Source organism: Rhipicephalus microplus, chromosome X, assembly GCF_043290135.1.
Source record: "Rhipicephalus microplus isolate Deutch F79 chromosome X, USDA_Rmic, whole genome shotgun sequence".
NCBI lineage: Eukaryota > Metazoa > Arthropoda > Arachnida > Ixodida > Ixodidae > Rhipicephalus > Rhipicephalus microplus.
The window spans coordinates 348,505,896-348,518,072 of NC_134710.1; the positions used below are offsets into that span (position 1 = coordinate 348,505,896).

A 12,177-nucleotide genomic window follows, 5' to 3' on the forward strand; every position below is an offset into this window, starting at 1 on the left:
AGGATACCAGTACGACAGCCGACCTGGCGGATTTTTTCGAGTGATCATTTGTAGGTTCCACGTATTGTATCCTTATCATGCATAAACTCTTGTTGGTGTCCAATTCATCCCATAAGATCGAATGAAAAAAAAATTCATTCGCAAGAATTTCTGCGTTTCTGAAGAGGCTTTCATCCTAAGTTACTTTTATGGCAAGTATCACAATAGTCAAAATTGTAATTGTCACTGACAAAGCGTAGAGCATGGTTTTGTACGCATTCCAGTTTATAGATTAGAGTTCACCTATAAAGTTGTCACATTGTACAGGCAGAATGAAAGACAGTTCGGACTAGTTGCAACGTACAAAGCTCTTTTCAGACATTTTAGGATAGACTTGAAGTTGCTTTTAACAACGTTTACCACACCGTTACCTTTGCCAGTTATATATTTTATAAGGTAATTCGAAAATAAACTGGCCGACAAGTATATACCGATGTATTGAAGAGACTCAACACGGTCAAGCTGCGCTCCCAAGATGCTGTAGGATGAGTAAAAATGTTTTTGTTTTGTGGTAAAACTAGACAAGCAACACTTTTTTTACATTCAAACACATCCTTCATTTCTTAGGCCACCTTACCACGGTGTCAAGATCACGTTGTTAATCACAAATATCGCACATACTGTGTATTGAATTATATATAATACAATCATCCACGTCCAGCTTCACTTTCGATGATAGCGTCGCTGACAAATCGTCAGTATGAACCAGGAATGGTAGGGTAAATAACCGTAAATTAAGCCCTGTTACACCCCGGAAGATAAGCTGGTGTATTAAAAAAAAACATTTACCCGCATGGACTGTTTGCCAGAAGTTAGTTTTCTTTCAACCAACCAAGAAGAGATGCAGGCAGACCTAAAAATGATAATTATGTAATAAAGGAGCATGGTTAACGCTGTCACAAGCTTTCTGAAAGTTTAAAAATATCTATTCTACTTGATAACCTTTGTCATATGTACTATCACGAGAAAACTCGCACAGTTGTGTAACACGTTCATGACAGACCAGACCTGAAACCATGCTGAACTGTACAGAAAAAAAATGTTTTAAGCGCTTTATAATGCCGCTATATAAAACGTCTTCAAAAGCTTTACAGCATACGCTGTACAAAAAATTGGCCGGTAGTGGGCAACATCTTATTTTTAATTTCCAGACTTTTCTATTCGCACAACATCTGTTATTTTCCATATAGACGGTAGTTTCTGGGGTCGTATTCACAAAACACACTTCCACGCAAAAGTTTGTGCAAGAGAACTTTTGTCGCGTTTTTCATTCACGAAGCGAAGAATACATCGTAAGAGGCCATCGTTGTCACGTCAGGCGCTGCAATAAAGTGCACTGCGACTGCCCGGGTACATGTCAGTGATGGTGACGCAGTTTCTTTATTTGATTACGTTACCGAAGAGTGCTCGTAAGTAGAATCACAACGCAAAATTTAGCGTAAAAACAACGTGGCTACAAAGAAACTCTAAGAGTGGTCCGGACCAAACTTATGAATATTGCGCCTACATAAAACCTGCCGACGTGGCACGATACCTAGGTGCTATGGCAGATTCTGAGTTAATTCACGGCAATGTAGGCCTGCCTGATGACTGATGGTGCGTTTTTATTCAATTCGGCGCTTAGAGTGTTTTGTGCTGTTTCTCTTTTACGCGATGCACAGTATCAATAACCATAGTCGCCCAATAGGCTTGGAGTCGCCGTAATCAATAATCTTGTTGGGTGCCGATAACGTAAATTATGCATATACAGAGACTTGTGGTTGGATGAAAACCAATGTGCTACGTGAATGCTCATTGAATTCGATTTTGTTATTTTATTGTGTTGAATTCCATGTCTTACAAGCAAAAGTACAACTCGTAATGCTTTTCACATTGGCGGTAATTACCACCAGAGAAAATAATAGAAGTGAATACGTGCGCGCTATTGGAAATGAAAAGGAGTGGATCTTCTCAGTTAGCCATTTGTCAAGCCTCTTCTGTGGTTGTACTCTCGTATACTTTGATTGCCTCAAACTGTAATGATCACAATTTCTGAAATACAGCTGCCGATGCACTTTGGGACGATCAGGAATGGGCGTGTACACTGCAAAGCAAAGCGTATTAGAGGTGTGCGTGATTACAAATGAAACTATAAACAAATCAAGCTTTTCGGCCTTCAATGTAAACAGGTGTGGGACGCGTTAATACGGCAAGCACTTAGGAAGAAATGGATTCAATGACACCGGAGGTGCAATGCAGGATCGGCCGAGCTTCTCGGGCAGACGAGTTTGCTCCGAGGTCGCTTGCGGTGGCCATGGCAGAAGACAGTGTGGAGTTGGTGATAGCAGTGTTGATAAAAATGGCTACACGAACGCGCGTGGTGTTGGAGAGGCATGCGGAACATTTGCGGCGTTTTCAAGGAAACACCGCGTGCGAGCACGTCAGCGCCACCACTCACTCAACATTTTATCAGTGCTGCGACGTCAGCGTGATTCCCGTGCTGTAGTTTTGCCAACTCAACACGCGCCCCCCACAGGTGTGTTTGAGGGCGTATGTCTTCTCTCACACATGTTCTTTCGTTCCACTACAGTGTCTAGAAATATACCACCTAGTGTGCTGAGCGCGCGCATTCCGTACGAGAGTGGGTGGCCGCGCATGTGAAGACTGCACTCAGATGCCACAAGCGGCGCTGCGTGTCGAGAGGGTGCACGAACGAGCGAAATTTCTCTCATCCTGTTGCTGCCGTGCCTTGCCACGTTAAAAATCAGTGTGTGACAGCTGCCATCTAATTTACTGTGAAGTTCGACGGCGCCATATGTACACTGCAACACCCTGAAATGTTAAAATCTAGGCGGCAATGCAAAGAAAAGACGTGTATTGCGCCGCTGTGTCAAAGAAGTTATCGGTCGAACAAGGAAAAGGTGTCTTGTTCCTCGCACTAACGGATCCAGCACGGTTTCCTGAATGAAAAAGTAGGATCAAGAGGCCAGACAGAATTCGAAGGCTGTCGTGTGAGAAAAGCATTCTGAGAGTGACTCCACCGAACTATCTTTTTGGATTAGGGTGAACGGTGTCGGGAATGAAATTGCCGTTTAGGCAAAATTACAAAAATTATTATTTATCTAAAAAATCAAAAATTCCCTTTTGAATTTCATTCACACAGTTTTTCTCCTATGTCAACATTGGACTTCCTTTCCAACAACGTTTTCAGTATAATATGCGGCGAGTGTCAGATTATTCATTGGCATGTTATCATTCTTTGTTTTCCCTCGAATCCTAATGGAATGCAGACTAAGAGGTAAAGGTTTTAGGGTCTTCTATGATAATTCTTGCTCTCAAGAACAAAGCCCATTTTAAAAAATAACTCCGGTGGTTATACTGTCAATGGTTTTTAAAAATACTTTCTTTGTGTACTGCAACCACTTTGAGTATCTATTTATCTATCAATCAATCTATCTATCTATCTATCTATCTATCTATCTATCTATCTATCTATCTATCTATATATCTGTCCATCCGTTGATCTGTCCACCCGTTCATCCGTCTGTCTGTCCGTTCGTCCGTCCACCTGTCCATCCATCCGTCCATCTGTCCATCCATCTGTCTGTCCATCCATCCGTCTGTCCATCTGTCTGCCTGTCCGTCCGCCTATCCGTGCGTCCATCTGTCCGTCCGTCCGTCTGTATGTATGTCCATTCGTCCGTCTGTCTGTCCGTCTGTCTGTCTATCCGTCCATTCGTCTGTCCATCCGTCCGCCTGTCTGTCTGTCTTTCCGTCTATCCGTCCATTCGTCTGTCCATCCGTCCGTTCGTCTGTCTATCTATCTATCTATCTATCTATCTATCTATCTATCTATCTATCTATCTATCTATCTATCTATCTATCTATCTATCTATCTATCTATCTATCTCTCGAATCTCTTATGTCTGGGTGCCCTCACGATCTCTCTCTTAACTTAGGGTCTTCGAAATACTTTGCAAGAAGAGCCAAATGTTCGTGAAACGCCAATGCTGGTTCCAGTGTTGACTATCCAATTTCTTGCATATAATTAGGACCACTTCATGATGTTTCACTAAATAAAGAATTACAACAGAGTCACCTCGCAAAGCAATGATTCCCAAGTTACGTGGGATCTGCGTCTCTTTTATTATTGCGGGCACTAGCGGATGGAGAAATGTATGCCACGAAATGATCTTCGTTTGGTATTGCAAAGCGCCCGTACTGTGAAAGCAATCAATCAGTTCCTATACAATGAAGCATTATGTAAAAAAACACTCCGTAAAATGCAGAAAAATAATAGTTGGCCTCGCGCGGCTCTGCCTCCTGCAGGCTTCACAGCGCTTGCGGAGAGCAAGGATTGAACGCAAATGCACCCGCTCGCACAGCAGCGCACCAAGGGGGTGCTGCCGGCATGGTGTCATCAGCTGCGGGGCGATCTCCTAGCCCGCGCTCAGAACACTAGGCAGTATATTTCTAGGCACTATAGTTCCTCCTGTAGCATGGACGTTTCTACACTCGAAGGCAGCAAGGGTACACACTCAGCCCTCTATGTCATGTGTGTCCTGCTCGTTTCGCTTCATTCAAGTATTTCAGATACATATAAATACAGGTGGTCACCAGAGGCGGTCGCATCATGGCGTCAACGCAGTTGCGATTAGATACGCCATGAGTGCGGTAAAATTGAATGCGAGATATCGTAGCCGCCTGATCATGTTATTTTTTTTCTGCTTGCATGTGTGCATAAAGTCCGCTCAATAAATGTGATCGATTAATCGTGCCGCAAGACCTGAGTACTGCTCCTCGGCAAGAGCGAACATGTTGGGCGTACCCGATATTCATTACGGGCGTCTGTCAATCAAACACATGGACGCGTGAACTTTGATAAAAACTCGTTGATTCTGAGAAGGCCCGAGTTCAACTAGTGACTGTGATAGCGCTGGTGTGACTGTCAAGCGTTTGATGCGGTGAACGATAAGCGGCAGCTTCCTTGCATATAAAATAAATGGGTGAGCTTACACTACTTGTGGAAGGCTACAGCCATGGAGGAGTTTTTCATAACCCAATTTCTTGCAGCTTTTTAAGTTGCTTGTCTACTTATGTGCGTGGACGGCTTCAAAGTCTAAGACCGCATAAGTTTTCTCTTGACTTTGATTGTACTAATTGGCTGAAGCTTAACGGCTATTACACTGAGCTGTCTTGTCTTCATTGATAAGGTTTTAATTAAAAGATAATTCTCTCAGGCCAAATTACCGAGACCATTATCAGTGCCGAGCTATTGAACGCAATTCTCATTAGCAGGATACTAATCGGCATTTTATGGGTAAGGGGTAATTATGGTTTTACTTGGCCTGCTCATGATAAACGTTGCGTTAATTAGCATAGTTTGGTTAGCTCATCAACTTGCATGCTTTAGTTAACCCGGTTCTAGCTTTACATGGCTTCATAAGTACGGACTCTTAAAGATGTGGCTTATTACCGCTGCCTCACCATGACTTGGCGTAATTATCTCGGTAATAGCATGTGCTGGACAAAGTAGCAAAGACAACTGTCCAGCTAAACAATCCCAGCATATATACACGGAGTGAATGAGTGAGTTAAAACCACCTGGCTCTTCACAACCTGCATGAAGAAAGACCTATCACACAAGCCTCAGACCACCACAAAGCTAGTGAATGCATATTTCACCTGACGTAGCTTTTTCTCCCTTATTGCGGTGGCTTGTTGTATTCCAGCTGAAAATCTTCACCGCAATGGCGTAGTGATAATTGTTTTCTACAAATTATACATGACCTAAGTATGCATTGTTGATTTCTAATTGATACACTAAGTGTGCCTCAAAGCTATGGCTAATAATTCCCCTGTCCATGCCTAGCCTAGCTGAGTAGCAGCGCAATGCAGGCAGCATTGATGCAAGCAAACCCATGGAGCACACCTTTGGTGTTCTGTGCAGGACACAGCATATTCTTCCGGCGTGGCACTGACACCAATAATATTGGTGAGTGTTAGTGGCAGCTGAAGGAGCCCATTAAAAAGAACTGGTAAGTGGTAAGTATCTTTGTTTCATACGAATGTGTCCTCTGATGAAGTGCATTTTGAAAGGTGTTCATCCTTCGGAATAATGCGTGTGAAGAAAAAGCACACTCGCCCGCTAGTGCTTTGGGTCTTCTTGACTGCCCATTTGCTCATGTGCGCTGCATGATGAGCTGGCTATGTTGGATTATTTTAAAGTTATGAAGATTAGATGTCTTGTTGTAAAACAGTATAACTTGTGTGGCGTAGTGAACATGTTTGTGGTGCTTCTTGCACATAGTGTCGTTGGTGCGAGAATAGTCGAAATAAAAAAAAAATACTTTATTGGCTTATTCTGCCTGTCAGAAGCTTCATGCCTCGAAAACTAACATCGTAGTTACGTGCTTCTGTCATAAAATATATTTTCGATGTTGATGGTTTGCGTGTGTTGACACTTCTTTTTTTTATTATTTCTTCATGCTTGTCATCGGCTTGGGAAAATACGACAGCTTCAAATATCTTCACATCATTATCCACTGTACACTTTTGCGTGTAGCAAGGTTATAAGGATCTGTATTTATCTAAGTTACAGCAGTAACAAGAAATCAGGTGCTCCACGGTCATGTACAGTGTATCACGAACAGGACACAGAAGACCAAAAAGTAGAGAGGGAATGCCAGTGACTGTGCCCTCCTGCTGAAAGTGTACTTCTGCAAAAAGAGCAAATTGCGATGGCTGGAGAAGTTTGAATTGTATAGTAACATTTTGTGCAGCTGCAGTTCAACTTCTTAGCAGTGCAATATTCAGCAGTTCTTTGCTCTTGATCATTTCAAAATAAATAATTTTTTCATGAAAAATAGCAAACCATGACACTAATTTAAAGCACGCAGTAGTAGCACTGGGCAAATTTATTTGAGCTGAACTTCTTTATATACATGTTAATCAACGTCTGTGTGTCTCTCACTGTGGTAGAAAACAGCATCTATGGTCAACAATGATCACCGTGTTTTTATTCTTTGTAGTACAAGAACTAAAGTCATTGATGCGATAATTTTGTACTTAGTCGATATAATCTTTGAGGATACACACATTTGCATAGCACCAACTATGTCATGTGTGTATAAGCTCTCGAAAGTCCTTCTGTGTAAATTATTCAGGTAAAAAAGGGTCATCAACACTCCTAGTAAATCCATCACTAGGTTTTATTACGTGCATAATGTTATCCCACTGCCTGTACGTCCTCCTTAAGAGTCTACTTCTCTGTTTCTACAGTGTTCGTTGAACAATTTTATTACAGTGTTTTCTCAGAAAAATTTCTTCATGGTGTATTTTGTACTATGCAATAGGTTTTTCGTCTCTGCAGCTTTTTTCATGTTAGTACTGAAAATATTTATTTATTTTTATATAGCTAAACCTTGCACTTATTGATCTTATGTCAAGTGTATGTACCATGTTTTAGCCATACGAGGCCACTGGTGTGCTTTAATATAGAAGCTGGCTACATTAATCTATTTTCGATGTAGAAGTAACGATTTGCTTATTATCATTGTTACTATACTCAGATAAGCTGTGAGAACTCTATGAAAATGTATTAACATTTTTAAACTGTGCGAAGGTAAATGGTCTTATGTTCTCTTAATGTGGTCTCTTTTTTATGTACATGAAATATAATTACTTTGTGGTGGCATATATATTCAGTGACATATATGCTGAGCCACATTTCAGTTGAAGGCAGTAGCAACATATACATGCCGGGCCCTGGAGCATCACCTTACATACATTGTATACAGTCCTTGCCAAGCAGTGAGCTGATTGTTTTTTTCAAGCGGACTAAAAGACAGCTGTGTGGGAAATGTGCTGATGTGCAGTCTTTAAGGCCTTTCTGAGGATTCTTTATAGAAAATGCAATAGGGTCTACAAGTGTCACTGAAAGAATTGTTTTCACCGAGGAACTTAGTAGCTTAGAATTGTTTTATTTATGCATTGTGTAGAAATTATTTAGGTTGTGCCAACTTTAAGCCAACGTGTACTTACATGCTTGTTACGATGTCAATGAGCCAAGCTATGCAAATGAACAGAGTAGCATTGCAGAATTTTACCAAATAGTGACGCACAGTGATTTTCCTTAGCATGACATTGCCTGGAGCTTTCTCTTGTGTTTTGTATAGGAACTGCTTGTAACAAGGCAGCATCAGAAACTACGCATCATGCTTTTCCAAGATGGTTCAAAAAACGGCGCGTTCGGATACAACATTCCTAGGTGATTTCTCTCGTAAGCTGCTCTCTATAAAACTCACATATTCAAACTCAGTGTATGTGTGTATGTATGTATGCATGTGAACTTAAACGCGGGAGCAGCAGTCAGCGCGTATATATATATATATATATATATATATATATATATATATATATATATATATATATATATATATATATGTGTGTGTGTGTGTGTGTGTGTGCGTGCGTATGCGAGTTTTATGGCTTCAGTAAAGTTCACTTCTCAGCTTGTTATTGGGCCATATCGTGGATGATAAATTGAGCTAGCCTAGTAGACTTTTCTTCGCGAGCTCTATGTTTGGTAATATCGCGATTTTCAGATCAATAATAACGAATGATAGAAAATTCTGTAGCATTTATTTTAATTTAGAGCCTTCATAGCGCCCCTTGCATGTAGCAACTTCTAATGTCGCAAATTTTAAAGCATTTGTATTTTCAAAATTTTATACGCGTTTGGTGCCTTGGGAAAAGCTATGGATGTTTGCTATATCACATTCCTTGATCTTTTAGAAGCCAATACGCTATGTATTCATCGACAAATTCTATAAACACTAGTCGAAGGCGAGGAGAAATCTGTTGCGCAGCGGAGAGTTCGTTCAGAAACTTCAAAAGGGGACGTTCATTGTCTGTTTTCAAAGGAATGCCACCCTGCGCAACCATTGTAAAGCTTGGCAGAAATGGCTCGCAGACTGGGCAACAACAAAATTACATTGGCTAACGGGAGCACCGCTCCAGAGGGCTGTAGTTTCGTGTCACACGAACAAGAAACAAGACGAAAATAACACTCACCCTTGTCTCTTTCTCTGCATTTCACTTTTTTTACGCCTTTAGTAACTCTCCAAGTCTGCTACCGTGGAAAAGATCTGCCGTTTTAAAATATTGTGAAAGAAGCATTTATGAATACCACTCGAATAGTATTTATTATGTTGCGGCCTTTCGAGAACTTTATGTCAAAGAAAAAAATGTTCCAAAGTGGCAGAAAAGTTTGTTGAAAAGCCGTACCAGACTGTACGAAGCAGCGAATTTGTGCAAATGCCTTACTACATATGAAATTATTTCGATATGTTTTGAACAGCAAAGTGCCTTTGGACGTCTTTTTTTTTTCGTTTCTGAAGAGGCGAGGAACGGTGCAACATAGCCGCTAGCACACGTATATGCCTAAAAGTGTCTGGAATGAACTTCAAAGTATATCGTGGCTAGAAAAAGAGGCAGTCGGTGTTCAAGTGGCCCAGAAATAACCGTCTTTTCAATACTTATTTCACTCAGGGGTATTTCCTGAGCCCTGAGATTTCCTGCAGCAGTGCAATAGCGAACCTTCCCATGACACCGTATTGGGCCCCTTTTTTCAGTACAGTACACCGGTATAGAATGCGAACTTTGAAAGAATTATGTGCGCACAAATTGGTGGATGGCAGGTGAGGCTTGATACAGTTAGTATGAGGCACCGCCGAGGGAGGCAGCACGGCCTGGCATGGGAGAGAGTTTCACACGCGGAGAACCTATCCCTTTGCGTGCTGTATTTGGTAACGTGGTTTTAACTAATGCAGTGTCTATTATGAAAGTGTTTCTGCAATCGGTTGTGGCAATGTGAGCCCAAACATGTGATTGGCTTCTGTGAAAACTCTTTGCTCAACCGAGAGTTGAAAAGAGGGTGTTTTAATCTGAAATGAGAGAGCGGAGGTTCGGGCTTGGACTCGCGCAAACGCCTGTGGCTGCAATAAAGCGTTTCTTCGCCGGACTACGGCTCTTCCTTCGCGCTGCCACCGTGCACTCGAGTCATCGAGGGGACCCATTCCAAACATGGAACATCTTCCCTCTTTAGCTATTGTAGAAGCTAGTCGAGGAGGAGGAAATTAACTATGACGATATAAAAAGAAGCGTTATATAACTTAGCCCTAACAAAATCGTGTGGGAGGAATCACAATAGACGCACGCTACGGAAAAAGAGAAGATCGTGGACCAATGTCGCAAGTGAAAATCAAGACTGCGTCTGTGTTCATAAGTGTGGAATACGCGTAAATATCGTGTACAAACGCAAAATTCGCTCTTCCCGCCAAATAAACAGGTATAGCGTACTGAAAACCACAAGAAACAGACGAGAAACGAACGAGGATAGCGCTCGTGCTCGTATGTCTCTTGTGTGTTTCTTGTGATTTTTAGTGCTCTATATCGTTTCATATCATGAAGTACGCACTAGCCGAATCGTCCACCAATCTCACCAATTAGGTACAGAACCGTCGCAGCAGCAGCGGAAGCAAGGCCAACCGGAAATCATCGTCGAAATACACAGATGAACAAACAACCAACGAACCTTGAACATGCGGCTGTGGTGTTTACCAATCAGTTACGCCCGACAGGTCCTAAACCTCTACCTTAATAATAATTACCTATGTACGAAAATCGTAATATATCATTTAGGGTTTGCTGTCTGCGTGTTTTACTTTTTCGTGTTTTCAGGACCAGCGTGGATTCGTGTGATTTGCCCAATTTCTGTGGCACTTACGCTGTCATGGATGGCCATATTTGCGACCTGGTGTCACGCCGAGTTAACAGGCGCCGCGCTTCTTCCCCTGACCGTGAGACCAATTGGACACCCAAAGAGCTTCTTTTTCAGCCGCCAAGGCCTGGCGGGGTTGTTCGACTCAGGTGTCCACCGCTGAAGATTAACCCTTTGGTGACAGGGGCGACGAGAGGCAGCCGCCAAGTTCCTCGAACTAATATGGGTCTCGGATGCACCGACTGAGAACCGATGCACTTGTCTTTTCTCCCGGTAAAAGGGACATGTTGGTGAGATGTAAGCGATTGGTTCACAAGTTTGTCATCCTTGCTGAGAACATGCCCCACCTATGCAAAAAAGACGTGATTGGAACACAATTTCAGGGCGGAGATTGAACAATGCCCACGCACGTGATTGAACCCATGTCGATGGTCCTCTTTTTTTCGTAGAAGAGAATTAATGACGTAGACATGAAGGGAACGCAGAATATTGGTATGGTAATTAGTCTTGTTGCTAGTACAAAATAGGGTAGAAGAATATCATCAAATATTTCTTTTAAAGGAGTGTGGCTTCGTATCTCCTGGCCACCTGAACTTTGCCCCTTCGTCTGGTTGACACGCGTAATCAACATCTGCCACGTAGACACCGCAAATTACACTTAAGTTAGCTCAACCTGCCTGGGTTCACCATCAATTCTCTGCTTCCGGAACAACGGCGTTAAAACGCCTTGCCAGAACTTTCGGGGCTTCTCGCATTCGATCGTCGCGGGCACAATGCTGCAGCGGTCATCGCACGTATGCCATCACCTGTTGATACTTCTGAACGTCGGCGTCTTTAACTGATGTTTATTTATTTACCAATTTCTTTCATCATGTGTTAATTTAGTGTTTGTTATTGCTTCTGGCTTGTAAGCTCGTTTGTTGTTTTTTATATCTAATATTGTAGTTTTTTGAAGTATTGCAGTCCTTGTGTCGGATAGTAGTATACTAAATCCATCGTTTCGTTGTCCCACTTACGTCTCTCATGTCTTCATTGCTCTTCTTTCGAGCTGCACGATCTAACCTGCGTTCATTTTTGCTGCCAACTTCGTGCCGGCGAAGCTAGAGTGGCAGCTTGTAACATACGCAATAGGAGCTTTTTCGTATACAGCATGGACGAATTTTGCTTTCGCCTAGCTGTATGCAGCTTGACTGCAAGGCAGCTACTGATTGAAAAAAATTCCTGCCATGCGAGTGACAAGCACTCAGCCCGAGTCCAAAAATAAACTATTTTATGCAAAATTTCTGCTTTTAGGTTCATTGTTTTCAGCTTGTATAGCGGATGGGTAAGGAACACAAAAAACCGGGGCTCTTTGTGCAGTTTATTCCTGACTTGTG

At 42.2% G+C, this 12,177-nt stretch overlaps 1 protein-coding gene across 1 annotated transcript in view; it reads right to left on the reverse strand.

The window, feature by feature from the left end:
* Positions 1–12,177, reverse strand: part of LOC119161154 (RYamide receptor) — a 425,715-nt gene that overhangs the window by 123,977 nt on the left and 289,561 nt on the right. The window lies entirely within an intron of this gene.